The 20,818-nt window shown below is 54.4% G+C and overlaps 2 long non-coding RNA genes across 14 annotated transcripts; both read left to right on the forward strand.

Moving 5' to 3' along the window:
* Positions 1 to 5: 5 nt before the first annotated feature.
* Positions 6 to 7,323, forward strand: LOC127070536 (uncharacterized). Of its 5 annotated transcripts, XR_007784562.1 has the most exons (4): positions 6 to 1,192; positions 3,177 to 3,325; positions 3,820 to 3,868; positions 5,604 to 5,786. It is a non-coding gene; the product is annotated as an uncharacterized LOC127070536 (long non-coding RNA). The 5 variants fall into 5 exon arrangements; XR_007784563.1 differs by lacking the exons at positions 3,820 to 3,868; positions 5,604 to 5,786 and adding an exon at positions 7,139 to 7,323; XR_007784565.1 differs by lacking the exons at positions 3,820 to 3,868; positions 5,604 to 5,786 and adding an exon at positions 6,743 to 6,933.
* A 1,060-nt stretch (positions 7,324 to 8,383) lies between these two features.
* LOC127070365 (uncharacterized) lies at positions 8,384 to 10,642 on the forward strand. Of its 9 annotated transcripts, none has more exons than XR_007784490.1 (4): positions 8,384 to 9,812; positions 9,973 to 10,246; positions 10,358 to 10,419; positions 10,555 to 10,642. It is a non-coding gene; the product is annotated as an uncharacterized LOC127070365 (long non-coding RNA). The 9 variants fall into 9 exon arrangements; XR_007784493.1 differs by having other exon boundaries at positions 9,973 to 10,072; positions 10,110 to 10,172; positions 10,283 to 10,642; XR_007784487.1 differs by having other exon boundaries at positions 8,384 to 9,824; positions 9,973 to 10,185; positions 10,283 to 10,642.
* Positions 10,643 to 20,818: the final 10,176 nt, after the last annotated feature.

Consider the following 20,818-nt stretch of genomic DNA (forward strand, 5'->3'; position numbering starts at 1 on the left):
TTTCCATTGACTCATAGATGGCGTTGACTGAAGAATTTCCAAACTATATATAGATCGTTTGTAGACTTCACTCGTACATGATTGGTCCGATCTGGACAAAAAAAAATCCGCCTAGAGGGCGCAACGAGAGCTCACCCATGAGTCCGGTCCCGTTCTTCTAGGTGCTATAGTTTCAGTAAACCGCTGTAACGTCCGTAAGAGTGCTCTAACCTCACTCGAACTTCCATAACGTCCGTAATATCGCCGCAACTACCTAACGTCCGTAAAAGTGCCGTAACATCACTCGAACATCCATAACGTCTGTCTTACGTCCGTAAGAGTGCCGTAACCTCACTCGAACATCCGAAACGTCTGTCGAACATCCGTAACGTCCGTAACATCGCCGTAACGTCTGTCACAGCTCCGTGACATCACAGATGATCGAAATAACGCCGTAACGTCTGTCACACGTCCGTGACGACCGTAACAACGCCGTAATGTCCGTCTGAAGTCCCTGACGTCCATAACAACACCTTAACGTCTGTCACAGGTCCGTGACGTCACAGATGCTGGAAACAACGCCGTAACGTCCGTAACAACGCCGTAACGTCTGTCACAGGTCCGTGACGTCACAGATGATCGAAACAACGCCGTAACGTCTGTCACAGGTCCGCGACGTCACATATGATGGAAACAACGCCGTAAAGTCTGTCACAGGTCCGTGACGTCACAGATGATCGAAACAAGGCCGTAACTTCTGTCACAGGACCGTGACGTCATAGATGATCGAAACAACGCTGTAACGTCTCTCAGAGATCTGTGACGTCACAGATGATAGAAAAACAACGCCGTAACTCCTGTCACAGGTCCGTGACGTCACAGATGATCGAAACAAGGCCGTAACTTCTGTAACAGGTCCGTGACGTCACAGATGATAGAAAAACAACGCCGTAACGTCTCTAATAGATCTGTGACGTCACAGATGATATAAACAACGCCGTAACTTCTGTCACAGGTCCGTGACGTCACAGATGATAGAAACAACGCCGTAATTTCTGTCACAGGTCCGTGACGTCACAGATGATAGAAAAACAACGCCGTAACGTCTCTAATAGATCTGTGACGTCACAGATGATAGAAACAACGCCGTAATTTCTGTCACAGGTCCGTGACGTCACAGATGATAGAAACAACGCCGTAATTTCTGTCACAGGTCCGTGACGTCACAGATGATAGAAACAACGCCGTAATTTCTGTCACAGGTCCGTGACGTCATAGATGATCGAAACAACGCTGTAACTTATCTCAGAGATCTGTGACGTCACAGATGATAGAAAAACAACGCCGTAACTCCTGTCACAGGTCCGTGACGTCACAGATGATAGAAACAACGCCGTAATTTCTGTCACAGGTCCGTGACGTCACAGATGATAGGAACAACGCCGTAATTTCTGTTACAGGTCCGTGACGTCACAGATGATAGAAAAACAATGCCGTAACGGCTCTAATAGATCTGTGACGTCACAGATGATAGAAACAACGCCGTAATTCCTGTCAAAGGTCCGTGACGTCACAGATGATAGAAAAACAACACCGTAACGTATCTAATGGATCGGTGACGTCACAGATGATAGAAACAACGCCGTAATTTCTGTCACAGGTCCGTGACGTCACAGATGATAGAAAAACAACGCCGTCACGTCTCTAATGGATCGGTGACGTCACAGATGATAGAAACAACGCCGTAATTTCTGTCACAGGTCCGTGACGTCACAGATGATAGAAAAACAACGCCGTCACGTCTCTAATAGATCCGTGACGTCACAGATGACAGAAAAACAACGCCGTAACGTCTCTAATAGATCTGTGACGTCACAGATGATAGGAACAACGCCGTAATTTCTGTTACAGGTCCGTGACGTCACAGATGATAGAAAAACAATGCCGTAACGGCTCTAATAGATCTGTGACGTCACAGATGATAGAAACAACGCCGTAATTCCTGTCAAAGGTCCGTGACGTCACAGATGATAGAAAAACAACACCGTAACGTCTCTAATGGATCGGTGACGTCACAGATGATAGAAACAACGCCGTAATTTCTGTCACAGGTCCGTGACGTCACAGATGATAGAAACAACGCCGTAATTTCTGTCACAGGTCCGTGACGTCACAGATGATAGAAAAACAACGCCGTAACGTCTCTAATAGATCTGTGACGTCACAGATGATAGAAACAACGCCGTAATTTCTGTCACAGGTCCGTGACGTCACAGATGATAGAAACAACGCCGTAACTTCTGTCACAGGTCCGTGACGTCACAGATGATAGAAACAAGGCCGTAATTTCTGTCACAGGTCCGTGACGTCACAGATGATATAAAAACAACGCCGTAACGTCTCTAATAGATCTGTGACGTCACAGATGATATAAGCAACGCCGTAATTTCTGTCACAGGTCCGTGACGTCACAGATGACAGAAACAACGCCGTAATTTCTGTCACAGGTCCGTGACGTCACAGATGGTCGAAACAACGCCGTAATTTCTGTCACAGGTCCGTGACGTCACAGATGATAGAAACAACGCCGTAATTTCTGTCACAGGTCCGTGACGTCACAGATGATAGAAAAACAACGCCGTAACGTCTCTAATAGATCTGTGACGTCACAGATGATAGAAAAAACGCCGTAATTTCTGTCACATGTCCGTGACGTCACAGATGATAGAAACAACGCCGTAATTTCTGTCACAAGTCCGTGACGTCACAGATGATAGAAACAACGCCGTAATTTCTGTCACATGTCCGTGACGTCACAGATGATAGAAACAACGCCGTAATTTCTGTCACAAGTCCGTGACGTCACAGATGATAGAAACAACGCCGTAATTTCTGTCACAAGTCCGTGACGTCACAGATGATAGAAACAACGCCGTAATTTCTGTCACAGGTCCGTGACGTCACAGATGATAAAAAAACAACGCCGTAACGTATCTAATAGATCTGTGACGTCACAGATGATAGAAACAACACCGTAATTTCTGTCACAGGTCCGTGACGTCACAGATGATAGAAACAACGCCGTAACTTCTGTCACAGGTCCGTGACGTCACAGATGATAGAAACAACGCCGTAATTTCTGTCACAGATCCGTGACGTCACAGATGATAGAAACAACGCCGTAATTTCTGTTACAGGTCCGTGACGTCACAGATGATAGAAACAACGCCGTAATTTCTGTTACAGGTCCGTGACGTCACAGATGATAGAAAAACAACGCCGTAACGTCTCTAATGGATCGGTGACGTCACAGATGATAGAAACAACGCCGTAATTTCTGTCACAGGTCCGTGACGTCACAGATGATAGAAAAACAACGCCGTCACGTCTCTAATAGATCCGTGACGTCACAGATGATAGAAACAACGCCGTAATTTCTGTCACATGTCCGTGACGTCACAGATGATAGAAACAACGCCGTAATTTCTGTCACAAGTCCGTGACGTCACAGATGATAGAAACAACGCCGTAATTTCTGTCACAAGTCCGTGACGTCACAGATGATAGAAACAACGCCGTAATTTCTGTCACAGGTCCGTGACGTCACAGATGATAGAAGGACCACGCCGTAACGTCTCTAATAGATCTGTGACGTCACAGATGATATAAACAACGCCGTAACTTCTGTCACAGGTCCGTGACGTCACAGATGATAGAAACAACGCCGTAATTTCTGTCACACGTCCGTGACGTCACAGATGACAGAAACAACGCCGTAATTTCTGTCACAGGTCCGTGACGTCACAGATGGTCGAAACAACGCCGTAATTTCTGTCACAGGTCCGTGACGTCACAGATGATAGAAACAACGCCGTAATTTCTGTCACAGGTCCGTGACGTCACAGATGATAGAAAAACAACGCCGTAACGTCTCTAATAGATCTGTGACGTCACAGATGATAGAAAAAACGCCGTAATTTCTGTCACATGTCCGTGACGTCACAGATGATAGAAACAACGCCGTAATTTCTGTCACAAGTCCGTGACGTCACAGATGATAGAAACAACGCCGTAATTTCTGTCACAAGTCCGTGACGTCACAGATGATAGAAACAACGCCGTAATTTCTGTCACAGGTCCGTGACGTCACAGATGATAAAAAAACAACGCCGTAACGTATCTAATAGATCTGTGACGTCACAGATGATAGAAACAACACCGTAATTTCTGTCACTGGTCCGTGACGTCACAGATGATAGAAACAACGCCGTAACTTCTGTCACAGGTCCGTGACGTCACATATGATAGAAACAACGCCGTAATTTCTGTCACAGGTCCGTGACGTCACAGATGATAGAAAAACAACGCCGTCACGTCTCTAATAGATCCGTGACGTCACAGATGATAGAAACAACGCCGTAATTTCTGTCACATGTCCGTGACGTCACAGATGATAGAAACAACGCCGTAATTTCTGTCACAAGTCCGTGACGTCACAGATGATAGAAACAACGCCGTAATTTCTGTCACAAGTCCGTGACGTCACAGATGATAGAAACAACGCCGTAATTTCTGTCACAGGTCCGTGACGTCACAGATGATAAAAAACAACGCCGTAACGTCTCTAATGGATCGGTGACGTCACAGATGATAGAAACAACGCCGTAATTTCTGTCACAGGTCCGTGACGTCACAGATGATAGAAAAACAACGCCGTCACGTCTCTAATAGATCCGTGACGTCACAGATGATAGAAACAACACCGTAACTTCTGTCAGAGATCCGTGACGTCACAGATGATAGAAAAACAACGCCGTAACGTCTCTAATAGATCCGTGACGTCACAGATGATAAAAACAACACCGTAATTTCTGTCACAGGTCCGTGACGTCACAGATGGTCGAAAGAACGCCGTAATTTCTGTCACAGGTCCGTGACGTCACAGATGATAGAAACAACGCCGTAATTTCTGTCACAGGTCCGTGACGTCACAGATGATAGAAAAACAACGCCGTCACGTCTCTAATAGATCCGTGACGTCACAGATGATAGAAACAACGCCGTAATTTCTGTCACAGGTCCGTGACGTCACAGATGATAGAAAAACAACGCCGTCACGTCTGTAATAGATCCGTGACGTCACAGATGATAGAAACAACGCCGTAATTTCTGTCACAGGTCCGTGACGTCACAGATGATAGAAACAACGCCGTAATTTCTGTCACAGGTCCGTGACGTCACAGATGATAGAAAAACAACGCCGTAACATCTCTAATAGATCTGTGACGTCACAGATGATAGAAACAACGCCGTAATTTCTGTCATAGGTCCGTGACGTCACAGATGGTCGAAACAACGCCGTAATTTCTGTCACAGGTCCGTGACGTCACAGATGATAGAAACAACGCCGTAATTTCTGTCACAGGTCCGTGACGTCACAGATGATAGAAAAACCACGCCGTAACGTCTCTAATAGATCTGTGACGTCACAGATGATAGAAAAAAAGGTCGTAATTTCTGTCACAAGTCCGTGACGTCACAGATGATAGAAACAACGCCGTAATTTCTGTCACATGTCCGTGACGTCACAGATGATAGAAACAACGCCGTAACTTCTGTCACAGGTCCGTGACGTCACAGATGATAGAAAAACAACGCCGTAACGTCTCTAATAGATCGGTGACGTCACAGATGATAGAAACAACGCCGTAACTTCTGTCACAGGTCCGTGACGTCACAGATGATAGAAAAACAACGCCGTAACGTCTCTAATAGATCTGTGACGTCACAGATGATAGAAACAACGCCGTAACTTCTGTCACAGGTCCGTGACGTCACAGATGATAGAAACAACGCCGTAATTTCTGTCACAGGTCCGTGACGTCACAGATGATAGAAACAAAGCCGTAATTTCTGTCACAGGTCCGTGACGTCACAAATGGTCGAAACAACGCCGTAATTTCTGTCACAGGTCCGTGACGTCACAGATGGTCGAAACAACGCCGTAATTTCTGTCACAGGTCCGTGACGTCACAGATGATAGAAAAACAACGCAGTAACGGCTCTAATAGATCTGTGACGTCACAGATGATAGAAAAAACGCCGTAATTTCTGTCACATGTCCGTGACGTCACAGATGATAGAAACAACGCCGTAATTTCTGTCACATGTCCGTGACGACACAGATGATAGAAAAACAACGCCGTAACGGCTCTAATAGATCTGTGACGTCACAGATGGTCGAAACAACGCCGTAATTTCTGTCACAGGTCCGTGACGTCACAGATGGTCGAAACAACGCCGTAATTTCTGTCACAGGTCCGTGACGTCACAGATGATAGAAACAACGCCGTAATTTCTGTCACAGGTCCGTGACGTCACAGATGATAGAAACAACGCCGTAATTTCTGTCACATGTCCGTGACGTCACAGATGATAGAAACAACGCCGTAATTTCTGTCACAGGTCCGTGACGTCACAGATGATAGAAAAACAACGCAGTAACGGCTCTAATAGATCTGTGACGTCACAGATGGTCGAAACAACGCCGTAATTTCTGTCACAGGTCCGTGACGTCACAGATGATAGAAACAACGCCGTAATTTCTGTCACATGTCCGTGACGTCACAGATGATAGAAACAACGCCGTAATTTCTGTCACAGGTCCGTGACGTCACAGATGATAGAAAAACAACGCAGTAACGGCTCTAATAGATCTGTGACGTCACAGATGGTCGAAACAACGCCGTAATTTCTGTCACAGGTCCGTGACGTCACAGATGATAGAAACAACGCCGTAATTTCTGTCACAGGTCCGTGACGTCACAGATGATAGAAACAACGCCGTAATTTCTGTCACAGGTCCGTGACGTCACAGATGATAGAAAAACAACGCAGTAACGGCTCTAATAGATCTGTGACGTCACAGATGGTCGAAACAACGCCGTAATTTCTGTCACAGGTCCGTGACGTCACAGATGATAGAAACAACGCCGTAATTTCTGTCACATGTCCGTGACGTCACAGATGATAGAAACAACGCCGTAATTTCTGTCACAGGTCCGTGACGTCACAGATGATAGAAAAACAACGCAGTAACGGCTCTAATAGATCTGTGACGTCACAGATGGTCGAAACAACGCCGTAATTTCTGTCACAGGTCCGTGACGTCACAGATGATAGAAACAACGCCGTAATTTCTGTCACAGGTCCGTGACGTCACAGATGATAGAAACAACGCCGTAATTTCTGTCACAGGTCCGTGACGTCACAGATGATAGAAACAACGCCGTAATTTCTGTCACAGGTCCGTGACGTCACAGATGATAGAAACAACGCCGTAATTTCTGTCACAGGTCCGTGACGTCGTAGATGATAGAAACTACGCCGTAAATTCTGTCACAGGTCCGTGACGTCACAGATGATAGAAAAACAACGCCGTAACATCTCTAATAGATCTGTGACGTCACAGATGATAGAAACAACGCCGTAATTTCTGTCACAGGTCCGTGACGTCACAGATGATAGAAACAACGCCGTAATCTCTGTCACAGGTCCGTGACGTCAGAGATGATAGAAACAACGCCGTAATTTCTGTCACAGGTCCGTGACGTCGTAGATGATAGAAACTACGCCGTAAATTCTGTCACAGGTCCGTGACGTCACAGATGATAGAAAAACAACGCCGTAACATCTCTAATAGATCTGTGACGTCACAGATGATAGAAACAACGCCGTAATTTCTGTCACAGGTCCGTGACGTCACAGATGATAGAAACAACGCCGTAATTTCTGTCACAGGTCCGTGACGTCACAGATGATAGAAACAACGCCGTAATTTCTGTCACAGGTCCGTGACGTCGTAGATGATAGAAACTACGCCGTAAATTCTGTCACAGGTCCGTGACGTCACAGATGATAGAAAAACAACGCCGTAACATCTCTAATAGATCTGTGACGTCACAGATGATAGAAACAACGCCGTAATTTCTGTCACAGGTCCGTGACGTCACAGATGATAGAAACAACGCCGTAATTTCTGTCACAGGTCCGTGACGTCACAGATGATAGAAACAACGCCGTAATCTCTGTCACAGGTCCGTGACGTCAGAGATGATAGAAACAACGCCGTAACTTCTGTCACAGGTCCGTGACGTCATAGATGATAGAAACAACGCCGTAAATTCTGTCACAGGTCCGTGACGTCATAGATGATAGAAACATCGCCGTAATTTCTGTCACAGGTCCGTGACGTCACAGATGATAGAAACAACGCCGTAATCTCTGTCACAGGTCCGTGACGTCAGAGATGATAGAAACAACGCCGTAACTTCTGTCACATGTCCGTGACGTCACAAATGATAGAAAAAACGCCGTTATTGCTGTCAGTTCCGTGACGTCACAGATGATAGAAACAACGCCGTAATGTCACTCAGAGATCTGTGACGTCACAGATGATAGAAACGACGCCTTAATTTCTGTCACAGGTCCGTGGTGTCACTGATGACCGTATCAACGCCGTGACGTCCGTCTGACGTCCCTGACGTCCGCAACGTCCGTCTGATGTCCCTGACTTGCCGTCAATTCCCAAGTTTTTCGTCAATCCTAGAACGTATCTAGGTGGCCTCCAAGTGTCAGGTGAAACGTCATAGTGTCCGCATAAGCGAATAAATATGTTTTTACCTAATGCTTGTCAAAATTTTGTTAATTTTGCATCATTCGTTGATGTTCGTGTAATTTCCAGGGTATCTTATTCCATCAACTTACTAATCCTAAATATTAACGTGATTATTTGATAAAAAGCATGTACCGTGTGGCGTATGCGTTATTATCGAAAAATCGGCGGAACCATCAGCATTTCCATAAAGCTCGTCTCTATGTACCCTAGCAAATTTTGCAAAAATTGTAGTTCGTATTACGTTGGTTTACAGTGGATCAACGTAATTCCACACAAATGGTGTCGAATCCATCCAGTGACGTGGAGTAATTATTTTTCTTATGTTCCTCTCTCTTAGGTAATTAATAGGTATTTCATATCTCCTAGCAAGCACGCATAATTTCCTGTTTATCTGTAATGCCCAGCTTATTTTTCTTAATATTACTTGGAATCGAAAAATGACAACATATTTGCATAATCCTAGGGGCACCGCCATATGCCTGTGAACGTGTGTACGTAAAAATGAGAGCGTAGAGTACATCTATCGGCCGGTTTCTGAAACAGGTAGTGGGACTCCGTAATTTCCGAGTAATCAGTGTTAGTCTGATTCTACAGTATAATATTTGTCTGACTTTATTGTATACTATTTGCCGATTTTATTGTATAATATTTGTTTTATTTTAATATATAATATTTGTCTAATTTTTTGCATGATATTTGTCTGATTTTATTATATAATATTAAACACAGGAGAAGCTATAAGTAGACATCAGAATAGGAATGTTTGTGATTGATCATTTATACGACACCTTCGAATAATCGCTTAAAGAGAAAAAGGTTACGTCAAGCCTGTGTCTTTATTGTGTAAGAGAAGCGACTGAGAAGCAATGACATTCCACTTGCGTTACGTCTGATTTGCGATCAGTACTCTACCAGACTTTCTTCTGTTTCATGTTAAATTATGCGTCATAAGCTGCGGAAAGATTGTAAGAGAGACGTGTAAGAACTGTATGAGAGTTGAGAAAACGTTGTTTGAAAGAAGTCCAATATGTGTGTAAAAGTTGTGTGAGACTTATGTGAAAGATACGTACAACTTGTGAGAAAATTCTGTAGAAGTTGTGTAAAAAGTTTAGTCCGAAGGTTGTGTCCGAGGTTGTGTCTGAAGGTTGTGTCCGAGGTTGTGTCCGAGGTTGTGTCCGAGGTTGTGTCCGAGGTTGTGTCTGAAGGTTGTGTCCGAGGTTGTGTCTGAAGGTTGTGTCCGAGGTTGTGTCCGAGGTTGTGTCCGAGGTTGTGTCCGAGGTTGTGTCTGAAGGTTGTGTCCGACGTTGTGTCTGAAGGTTGTGTCCGAGGTTGTGTCTGAAGGTTGTGTCCGAGGTTGTGTCTGAAGGTTGTGTCCGAGGTTGTGTCTGAAGGTTGTGTCCGAGGTTGTGTCTGAAGGTTGTGTCCGAGGTTGTGTCTGAAGGTTGTGTCCGAGGTTGTGTCTGAAGGTTGTGTCCGAGGTTGTGTCTGAAGGTTGTGTCCGAGGTTGTGTCTGAAGGTTGTGTCTGAAGGTTGTGTCCGAGGTTGTGTCCGAGGTTGTGTCTGAAGGTTGTGTCCGAGGTTGTGTCCGAGGTTGTGTCCGAGGTTGTGTCCGAGGTTGTGTCCGAGGTTGTGTCCGAGGTTGTGTCTGAAGGTTGTGTCCGAGGTTGTGTCTGAAGGTTGTGTCTGAAGGTTGTGTCCAAGGTTGTGTCCGAGGTTGTGTCTGAAGGTTGTGTCCGAGGTTGTGTCCGAGGTTGTGTCTGAAGGTTGTGTCTGAAGGTTGTGTCCGAGGTTGTGTCCGAGGTTGTGTCTGAAGGTTGTGTCCGAGGTTGTGTCCGAGGTTGTGTCCGAGGTTGTGTCCGAGGTTGTGTCTGAAGGTTGTGTCCGAGGTTGTGTCCGAGGTTGTGTCCGAGGTTGTGTCCGAGGTTGTGTCCGAGGTTGTGTCCGAGGTTGTGTCTGAAGGTTGTGTCCGAGGTTGTGTCTGAAGGTTGTGTCCGAGGTTCTGTCTGGGTTGCGTCTGGGTTGCGTCTGGGTTGCGTCTGGGTTGCGTCTGGGTTGCGTCTGGGTTGCGTCTGGGTTGCGTCTGGGTTGCGTCTGGGTTGCGTCTGGGTTGCGTCTGGGTTGCGTCTGGGTTGCGTCTGGGTTGCGTCTGGGTTGCGTCTGGGTTGCGTCTGGGTTGCGTCTGGGTTGCGTCTGGGTTGCGTCTGGGTTGCGTCTGGGTTGCGTCTGGGTTGCGTCTGGGTTGCGTCTGGGTTGCGTCTGGGTTGCGTCTGGGTTGCGTCTGGGTTGCGTCTGGGTTGCGTCTGGGTTGCGTCTGGGTTGCGTCTGGGTTGCGTCTGGGTTGCGTCTGGGTTGCGTCTGGGTTGCGTCTGGGTTGCGTCTGGGTTGCGTCTGGGTTGCGTCTGGGTTGCGTCTGGGTTGCGTCTGGGTTGCGTCTGGGTTGCGTCTGGGTTGCGTCTGGGTTGCGTCTGGGTTGCGTCTGGGTTGCGTCTGGGTTGCGTCTGGGTTGCGTCTGGGTTGCGTCTGGGTTGCGTCTGGGTTGCGTCTGGGTTGCGTCTGGGTTGCGTCTGGGTTGCGTCTGGGTTGCGTCTGGGTTGCGTCTGGGTTGCGTCTGGGTTGCGTCTGGGTTGCGTCTGGGTTGCGTCTGGGTTGCGTCTGGGTTGCGTCTGGGTTGCGTCTGGGTTGCGTCTGGGTTGCGTCTGGGTTGCGTCTGGGTTGCGTCTGGGTTGCGTCTGGGTTGCGTCTGGGTTGCGTCTGGGTTGCGTCTGGGTTGCGTCTGGGTTGCGTCTGGGTTGCGTCTGGGTTGCGTCTGGGTTGCGTCTGGGTTGCGTCTGGGTTGCGTCTGGGTTGCGTCTGGGTTGCGTCTGGGTTGCGTCTGGGTTGCGTCTGGGTTGCGTCTGGGTTGCGTCTGGGTTGCGTCTGGGTTGCGTCTGGGTTGCGTCTGGGTTGCGTCTGGGTTGCGTCTGGGTTGCGTCTGGGTTGCGTCTGGGTTGCGTCTGGGTTGCGTCTGGGTTGCGTCTGGGTTGCGTCTGGGTTGCGTCTGGGTTGCGTCTGGGTTGCGTCTGGGTTGCGTCTGGGTTGCGTCTGGGTTGCGTCTGGGTTGCGTCTGGGTTGCGTCTGGGTTGCGTCTGGGTTGCGTCTGGGTTGCGTCTGGGTTGCGTCTGGGTTGCGTCTGGGTTGCGTCTGGGTTGCGTCTGGGTTGCGTCTGGGTTGCGTCTGGGTTGCGTCTGGGTTGCGTCTGGGTTGCGTCTGGGTTGCGTCTGGGTTGCGTCTGGGTTGCGTCTGGGTTGCGTCTGGGTTGCGTCTGGGTTGCGTCTGGGTTGCGTCTGGGTTGCGTCTGGGTTGCGTCTGGGTTGCGTCTGGGTTGCGTCTGGGTTGCGTCTGGGTTGCGTCTGGGTTGCGTCTGGGTTGCGTCTGGGTTGCGTCTGGGTTGCGTCTGGGTTGCGTCTGGGTTGCGTCTGGGTTGCGTCTGGGTTGCGTCTGGGTTGCGTCTGGGTTGCGTCTGGGTTGCGTCTGGGTTGCGTCTGGGTTGCGTCTGGGTTGCGTCTGGGTTGCGTCTGGGTTGCGTCTGGGTTGCGTCTGGGTTGCGTCTGGGTTGCGTCTGGGTTGCGTCTGGGTTGCGTCTGGGTTGCGTCTGGGTTGCGTCTGGGTTGCGTCTGGGTTGCGTCTGGGTTGCGTCTGGGTTGCGTCTGGGTTGCGTCTGGGTTGCGTCTGGGTTGCGTCTGGGTTGCGTCTGGGTTGCGTCTGGGTTGCGTCTGGGTTGCGTCTGGGTTGCGTCTGGGTTGCGTCTGGGTTGCGTCTGGGTTGCGTCTGGGTTGCGTCTGGGTTGCGTCTGGGTTGCGTCTGGGTTGCGTCTGGGTTGCGTCTGGGTTGCGTCTGGGTCGCGTCTGGGTTGCGTCTGGGTTGCGTCTGGGTTGCGTCTGGGTTGCGTCTGGGTTGCGTCTGGGTTGCGTCTGGGTTGCGTCTGGGTTGCGTCTGGGTTGCGTCTGGGTTGCGTCTGGGTTGCGTCTGGGTTGCGTCTGGGTTGCGTCTGGGTTGCGTCTGGGTTGCGTCTGGGTTGCGTCTGGGTTGCGTCTGGGTTGCGTCTGGGTTGCGTCTGGGTTGCGTCTGGGTTGCGTCTGGGTTGCGTCTGGGTTGCGTCTGGGTTGCGTCTGGGTTGCGTCTGGGTTGCGTCTGGGTTGCGTCTGGGTTGCGTCTGGGTTGCGTCTGGGTTGCGTCTGGGTTGCGTCTGGGTTGCGTCTGGGTTGCGTCTGGGTTGCGTCTGGGTTGCGTCTGGGTTGCGTCTGGGTTGCGTCTGGGTTGCGTCTGGGTTGCGTCTGGGTTGCGTCTGGGTTGCGTCTGGGTTGCGTCTGGGTTGCGTCTGGGTTGCGTCTGGGTTGCGTCTGGGTTGCGTCTGGGTTGCGTCTGGGTTGCGTCTGGGTTGCGTCTGGGTTGCGTCTGGGTTGCGTCTGGGTTGCGTCTGGGTTGCGTCTGGGTTGCGTCTGGGTTGCGTCTGGGTTGCGTCTGGGTTGCGTCTGGGTTGCGTCTGGGTTGCGTCTGGGTTGCGTCTGGGTTGCGTCTGGGTTGCGTCTGGGTTGCGTCTGGGTTGCGTCTGGGTTGCGTCTGGGTTGCGTCTGGGTTGCGTCTGGGTTGCGTCTGGGTTGCGTCTGGGTTGCGTCTGGGTTGCGTCTGGGTTGCGTCTGGGTTGCGTCTGGGTTGCGTCTGGGTTGCGTCTGGGTTGCGTCTGGGTTGCGTCTGGGTTGCGTCTGGGTTGCGTCTGGGTTGCGTCTGGGTTGCGTCTGGGTTGCGTCTGGGTTGCGTCTGGGTTGCGTCTGGGTTGCGTCTGGGTTGCGTCTGGGTTGCGTCTGGGTTGCGTCTGGGTTGCGTCTGGGTTGCGTCTGGGTTGCGTCTGGGTTGCGTCTGGGTTGCGTCTGGGTTGCGTCTGGGTTGCGTCTGGGTTGCGTCTGGGTTGCGTCTGGGTTGCGTCTGGGTTGCGTCTGGGTTGCGTCTGGGTTGCGTCTGGGTTGCGTCTGGGTTGCGTCTGGGTTGCGTCTGGGTTGCGTCTGGGTTGCGTCTGGGTTGCGTCTGGGTTGCGTCTGGGTTGCGTCTGGGTTGCGTCTGGGTTGCGTCTGGGTTGCGTCTGGGTTGCGTCTGGGTTGCGTCTGGGTTGCGTCTGGGTTGCGTCTGGGTTGCGTCTGGGTTGCGTCTGGGGTGCGTCTGGGTTGCGTCTGGGTTGCGTCTGGGTTGCGGCTGGGTTGCGTCTGGGTTGCGTCTGGGTTGCGTCTGGGTTGCGTCTGGGTTGCGTCTGGGTTGCGTCTGGGTTGCGTCTGGGTTGCGTCTGGGTTGCGTCTGGGTTGCGTCTGGGTTGCGTCTGGGTTGCGTCTGGGTTGCGTCTGGGTTGCGTCTGGGTTGCGTCTGGGTTGCGTCTGGGTTGCGTCTGGGTTGCGTCTGGGTTGCGTCTGGGTTGCGTCTGGGTTGCGTCTGGGTTGCGTCTGGGTTGCGTCTGGGTTGCGTCTGGGTTGCGTCTGGGTTGCGTCTGGGTTGCGTCTGGGTTGCGTCTGGGTTGCGTCTGGGTTGCGTCTGGGTTGCGTCTGGGTTGCGTCTGGGTTGCGTCTGGGTTGCGTCTGGGTTGCGTCTGGGTTGCGTCTGGGTTGCGTCTGGGTTGCGTCTGGGTTGCGTCTGGGTTGCGTCTGGGTTGCGTCTGGGTTGCGTCTGGGTTGCGTCTGGGTTGCGTCTGGGTTGCGTCTGGGTTGCGTCTGGGTTGCGTCTGGGTTGCGTCTGGGTTGCGTCTGGGTTGCGTCTGGGTTGCGTCTGGGTTGCGTCTGGGTTGCGTCTGGGTTGCGTCTGGGTTGCGTCTGGGTTGCGTCTGGGTTGCGTCTGGGTTGCGTCTGGGTTGCGTCTGGGTTGCGTCTGGGTTGCGTCTGGGTTGCGTCTGGGTTGCGTCTGGGTTGCGTCTGGGTTGCGTCTGGGTTGCGTCTGGGTTGCGTCTGGGTTGCGTCTGGGTTGCGTCTGGGTTGCGTCTGGGTTGCGTCTGGGTTGCGTCTGGGTTGCGTCTGGGTTGCGTCTGGGTTGCGTCTGGGTTGCGTCTGGGTTGCGTCTGGGTTGCGTCTGGGTTGCGTCTGGGTTGCGTCTGGGTTGCGTCTGGGTTGCGTCTGGGTTGCGTCTGGGTTGCGTCTGGGTTGCGTCTGGGTTGCGTCTGGGTTGCGTCTGGGTTGCGTCTGGGTTGCGTCTGGGTTGCGTCTGGGTTGCGTCTGGGTTGCGTCTGGGTTGCGTCTGGGTTGCGTCTGGGTTGCGTCTGGGTTGCGTCTGGGTTGCGTCTGGGTTGCGTCTGGGTTGCGTCTGGGGTGCGTCTGGGGTGCGTCTGGGTTGCGTCTGGGTTGCGTCTGGGTTGCGTCTGGGTTGCGTCTGGGTTGCGTCTGGGTTGCGTCTGGGTTGCGTCTGGGTTGCGTCTGGGTTGCGTCTGGGTTGCGTCTGGGTTGCGTCTGGGTTGCGTCTGGGTTGCGTCTGGGTTGCGTCTGGGTTGCGTCTGGGTTGCGTCTGGGTTGCGTCTGGGTTGCGTCTGGGTTGCGTCTGGGTTGCGTCTGGGTTGCGTCTGGGTTGCGTCTGGGTTGCGTCTGGGTTGCGTCTGGGTTGCGTCTGGGTTGCGTCTGGGTTGCGTCTGGGTTGCGTCTGGGTTGCGTCTGGGTTGCGTCTGGGTTGCGTCTGGGTTGCGTCTGGGTTGCGTCTGGGTTGCGTCTGGGTTGCGTCTGGGTTGCGTCTGGGTTGCGTCTGGGTTGCGTCTGGGTTGCGTCTGGGTTGCGTCTGGGTTGCGTCTGGGTTGCGTCTGGGTTGCGTCTGGGTTGCGTCTGGGTTGCGTCTGGGTTGCGTCTGGGTTGCGTCTGGGTTGCGTCTGGGTTGCGTCTGGGTTGCGTCTGGGTTGCGTCTGGGTTGCGTCTGGGTTGCGTCTGGGTTGCGTCTGGGTTGCGTCTGGGTTGCGTCTGGGTTGCGTCTGGGTTGCGTCTGGGTTGCGTCTGGGTTGCGTCTGGGTTGCGTCTGGGTTGCGTCTGGGTTGCGTCTGGGTTGCGTCTGGGTTGCGTCTGGGTTGCGTCTGGGTTGCGTCTGGGTTGCGTCTGGGTTGCGTCGGGGTTGCGTCTGGGTTGCGTCTGGGTTGCGTCTGGGTTGCGTCTGGGTTGCGTCTGGGTTGCGTCTGGGTTGCGTCTGGGTTGCGTCTGGGTTGCGCCTGGGTTGCGTCTGGGTGGCGTCTGGGTTGCGTCTGGGTTGCGTCTGGGTTGCGTCTGGGTTGCGTCTGGGTTGCGTCTGGGTTGCGTCTGGGTTGCGTCTGGGTTGCGTCTGGGTTGCGTCTGGGTTGCGTCTGGGTTGCGTCTGGGTTGCGTCTGGGTTGCGTCTGGGTTGCGTCTGGGTTGCGTCTGGGTTGCGTCTGGGTTGCGTCTGGGTTGCGTCTGGGTTGCGTCTGGGTTGCGTCTGGGTTGCGTCTGGGTTGCGTCTGGGTTGCGTCTGGGTTGCGTCTGGGTTGCGTCTGGGTTGCGTCTGGGTTGCGTCTGGGTTGCGTCTGGGTTGCGTCTGGGTTGCGTCTGGGTTGCGTCTGGGTTGCGTCTGGGTTGCGTCTGGGTTGCGTCTGGGTTGCGTCTGGGTTGCGTCTGGGTTGCGTCTGGGTTGCGTCTGGGTTGCGTCTGGGTTGCGTCTGGGTTTCGTCTGGGTTGCGTCTGGGTTGCGTCTGGGTTGCGTCTGGGTTGCGTCTGGGTTGCGTCTGGGTGGCGTCTGGGTTGCGTCTGGGTTGCGTCTGGGTTGCGTCTGGGTTGCGTCTGGGTTGCGTCTGGGTTGCGTCTGGGTTGCGTCTGGGTTGCGTCTGGGTTGCGTCTGGGTTGCGTCTGGGTTGCGTCTGGGTTGCGTCTGGGTTGCGTCTGGGTTGCGTCTGGGTTGCGTCTGGGTTGCGTCTGGGTTGCGTCTGGGTTGCGTCTGGGTTGCGTCTGGGTTGCGTCTGGGTTGCGTCTGGGTTGCGTCTGGGTTGCGTCTGGGTTGCGTCTGGGTTGCGTCTGGGTTGCGTCTGGGTTGCGTCTGGGTTGCGTCTGGGTTGCGTCTGGGTTGCGTCTGGGTTGCGTCTGGGTTGCGTCTGGGTTGCGTCTGGGTTGCGTCTGGGTTGCGTCTGGGTTGCGTCTGGGTTGCGTCTGGGTTGCGTCTGGGTTGCGTCTGGGTTGCGTCTGGGTTGCGTCTGGGTTGCGTCTGGGTTGCGTCTGGGTTGCGTCTGGGTTGCGTCTGGGTTGCGTCTGGGTTGCGTCTGGGTTGCGTCTGGGTTGCGTCTGGGTTGCGTCTGGGTTGCGTCTGGGTTGCGTCTGGGTTGCGTCTGGGTTGCGTCTGGGTTGCGTCTGGGTTGCGTCTGGGTTGCGTCTGGGTTGCGTCTGGGTTGCGTCTGGGTTGCGTCTGGGTTGCGTCTGGGTTGCGTCTGGGTTGCGTCTGGGTTGCGTCTGGGTTGCGTCTGGGTTGCGTCTGGGTTGCGTCTGGGTTGCGTCTGGGTTGCGTCTGGGTTGCGTCTGGGTTGCGTCTGGGTTGCGTCTGGGTTGCGTCTGGGTTGCGTCTGGGTTGCGTCTGGGTTGCGTCTGGGTTGCGTCTGGGTTGCGTCTGGGTTGCGTCTGGGTTGCGTCTGGGTTGCGTCTGGGTTGCGTCTGGGTTGCGTCTGGGTTGCGTCTGGGTTGCGTCTGGGTTGCGTCTGGGTTGCGTCTGGGTTGCGTCTGGGTTGCGTCTGGGTTGCGTCTGGGTTGCGTCTGGGTTGCGTCTGGGTTGCGTCTGGGTTGCGTCTGGGTTGCGTCTGGGTTGCGTCTGGGTTGCGTCTGGGTTGCGTCTGGGTTGCGTCTGGGTTGCGTCTGGGTTGCGTCTGGGTTGCGTCTGGGTTGCGTCTGGGTTGCGTCTGGGTTGCGTCTGGGTTGCGTCTGGGTTGCGTCTGGGTTGCGTCTGGGTTGCGTCTGGGTTGCGTCTGGGTTGCGTCTGGGTTGCGTCTGGGTTGCGTCTGGGTTGCGTCTGGGTTGCGTCTGGGTTGCGTCTGGGTTGCGTCTGGGTTGCGTCTGGGTTGCGTCTGGGTTGCGTCTGGGTTGCGTCTGGGTTGCGTCTGGGTTGCGTCTGGGTTGCGTCTGGGTTGCGTCTGGGTTGCGTCTGGGTTGCGTCTGGGTTGCGTCTGGGTTGCGTCTGGGTTGCGTCTGGGTTGCGTCTGGGTTGCGTCTGGGTTGCGTCTGGGTTGCGTCTGGGTTGCGTCTGGGTTGCGTCTGGGTTGCGTCTGGGTTGCGTCTGGGTTGCGTCTGGGTTGCGTCTGGGTTGCGTCTGGGTTGCGTCTGGGTTGCGTCTGGGTTGCGTCTGGGTTGCGTCTGGGTTGCGTCTGGGTTGCGTCTGGGTTGCGTCTGGGTTGCGTCTGGGTTGCGTCTGGGTTGCGTCTGGGTTGCGTCTGGGTTGCGTCTGGGTTGCGTCTGGGTTGCGTCTGGGTTGCGTCTGGGTTGCGTCTGGGTTGCGTCTGGGTTGCGTCTGGGTTGCGTCTGGGTTGCGTCTGGGTTGCGTCTGGGTTGCGTCTGGGTTGCGTCTGGGTTGCGTCTGGGTTGCGTCTGGGTTGCGTCTGGGTTGCGTCTGGGTTGCGTCTGGGTTGCGTCTGGGTTGCGTCTGGGTTGCGTCTGGGTTGCGTCTGGGTTGCGTCTGGGTTGCGTCTGGGTTGCGTCTGGGTTGCGTCTGGGTTGCGTCTGGGTTGCGTCTGGGTTGCGTCTGGGTTGCGTCTGGGTTGCGTCTGGGTTGCGTCTGGGTTGCGTCTGGGTTGCGTCTGGGTTGCGTCTGGGTTGCGTCTGGGTTGCGTCTGGGTTGCGTCTGGGTTGCGTCTGGGTTGCGTCTGGGTTGCGTCTGGGTTGCGTCTGGGTTGCGTCTGGGTTGCGTCTGGGTTGCGTCTGGGTTGCGTCTGGGTTGCGTCTGGGTTGCGTCTGGGTTGCGTCTGGGTTGCGTCTGGGTTGCGTCTGGGTTGCGTCTGGGTTGCGTCTGGGTTGCGTCTGGGTTGCGTCTGGGTTGCGTCTGGGTTGCGTCTGGGTTGCGTCTGGGTTGCGTCTGGGTTGCGTCTGGGTTGCGTCTGGGTTGCGTCTGGGTTGCGTCTGGGTTGCGTCTGGGTTGCGTCTGGGTTGCGTCTGGGTTGCGTCTGGGTTGCGTCTGGGTTGCGTCTGGGTTGCGTCTGGGTTGCGTCTGGGTTGCGTCTGGGTTGCGTCTGGGTTGCGTCTGGGTTGCGTCTGGGTTGCGTCTGGGTTGCGTCTGGGTTGCGTCTGGGTTGCGTCTGGGTTGCGTCTGGGTTGCGTCTGGGTTGCGTCTGGGTTGCGTCTGGGTTGCGTCTGGGTTGCGTCTGGGTTGCGTCTGGGTTGCGTCTGGGTTGCGTCTGGGTTGCGTCTGGGTTGCGTCTGGGTTGCGTCTGGGTTGCGTCTGGGTTGCGTCTGGGTTGCGTCTGGGTTGCGTCTGGGTTGCGTCTGGGTTGCGTCTGGGTTGCGTCTGGGTTGCGTCTGGGTTGCGTCTGGGTTGCGTCTGGGTTGCGTCTGGGTTGCGTCTGGGTTGCGTCTGGGTTGCGTCTGGGTTGCGTCTGGGTTGCGTCTGGGTTGCGTCTGGGTTGCGTCTGGGTTGCGTCTGGGTTGCGTCTGGGTTGCGTCTGGGTTGCGTCTGGGTTGCGTCTGGGTTGCGTCTGGGTTGCGTCTGGGTTGCGTCTGGGTTGCGTCTGGGTTGCGTCTGGGTTGCGTCTGGGTTGCGTCTGGGTTGCGTCTGGGTTGCGTCTGGGTTGCGTCTGGGTTGCGTCTGGGTTGCGTCTGGGTTGCGTCTGGGTTGCGTCTGGGTTGCGTCTGGGTTGCGTCTGGGTTGCGTCTGGGTTGCGTCTGGGTTGCGTCTGGGTTGCGTCTGGGTTGCGTCTGGGTTGCGTCTGGGTTGCGTCTGGGTTGCGTCTGGGTTGCGTCTGGGTTGCGTCTGGGTTGCGTCTGGGTTGCGTCTGGGTTGCGTCTGGGTTGCGTCTGGGTTGCGTCTGGGTTGCGTCTGGGTTGCGTCTGGGTTGCGTCTGGGTTGCGTCTGGGTTGCGTCTGGGTTGCGTCTGGGTTGCGTCTGGGTTGCGTCTGGGTTGCGTCTGGGTTGCGTCTGGGTTGCGTCTGGGTTGCGTCTGGGTTGCGTCTGGGTTGCGTCTGGGTTGCGTCTGGGTTGCGTCTGGGTTGCGTCTGGGTTGCGTCTGGGTTGCGTCTGGGTTGCGTCTGGGTTGCGTCTGGGTTGCGTCTGGGTTGCGTCTGGGTTGCGTCTGGGTTGCGTCTGGGTTGCGTCTGGGTTGCGTCTGGGTTGCGTCTGGGTTGCGTCTGGGTTGCGTCTGGGTTGCGTCTGGGTTGCGTCTGGGTTGCGTCTGGGTTGCGTCTGGGTTGCGTCTGGGTTGCGTCTGGGTTGCGTCTGGGTTGCGTCTGGGTTGCGTCTGGGTTGCGTCTGGGTTGCGTCTGGGTTGCGTCTGGGTTGCGTCTGGGTTGCGTCTGGGTTGCGTCTGGGTTGCGTCTGGGTTGCGTCTGGGTTGCGTCTGGGTTGCGTCTGGGTTGCGTCTGGGTTGCGTCTGGGTTGCGTCTGGGTTGCGTCTGGGTTGCGTCTGGGTTGCGTCTGGGTTGCGTCTGGGTTGCGTCTGGGTTGCGTCTGGGTTGCGTCTGGGTTGCGTCTGGGTTGCGTCTGGGTTGCGTCTGGGTTGCGTCTGGGTTGCGTCTGGGTTGCGTCTGGGTTGCGTCTGGGTTGCGTCTGGGTTGCGTCTGGGTTGCGTCTGGGTTGCGTCTGGGTTGCGTCTGGGTTGCGTCTGGGTTGCGTCTGGGTTGCGTCTGGGTTGCGTCTGGGTTGCGTCTGGGTTGCGTCTGGGTTGCGTCTGGGTTGCGTCTGGGTTGCGTCTGGGTTGCGTCTGGGTTGCGTCTGGGTTGCGTCTGGGTTGCGTCTGGGTTGCGTCTGGGTTGCGTCTGGGTTGCGTCTGGGTTGCGTCTGGGTTGCGTCTGGGTTGCGTCTGGGTTGCGTCTGGGTTGCGTCTGGGTTGCGTCTGGGTTGCGTCTGGGTTGCGTCTGGGTTGCGTCTGGGTTGCGTCTGGGTTGCGTCTGGGTTGCGTCTGGGTTGCGTCTGGGTTGCGTCTGGGTTGCGTCTGGGTTGCGTCTGGGTTGCGTCTGGGTTGCGTCTGGGTTGCGTCTGGGT

Source organism: Vespula vulgaris, chromosome 18 (genome assembly GCF_905475345.1).
Source record: "Vespula vulgaris chromosome 18, iyVesVulg1.1, whole genome shotgun sequence".
NCBI lineage: Eukaryota > Metazoa > Arthropoda > Insecta > Hymenoptera > Vespidae > Vespula > Vespula vulgaris.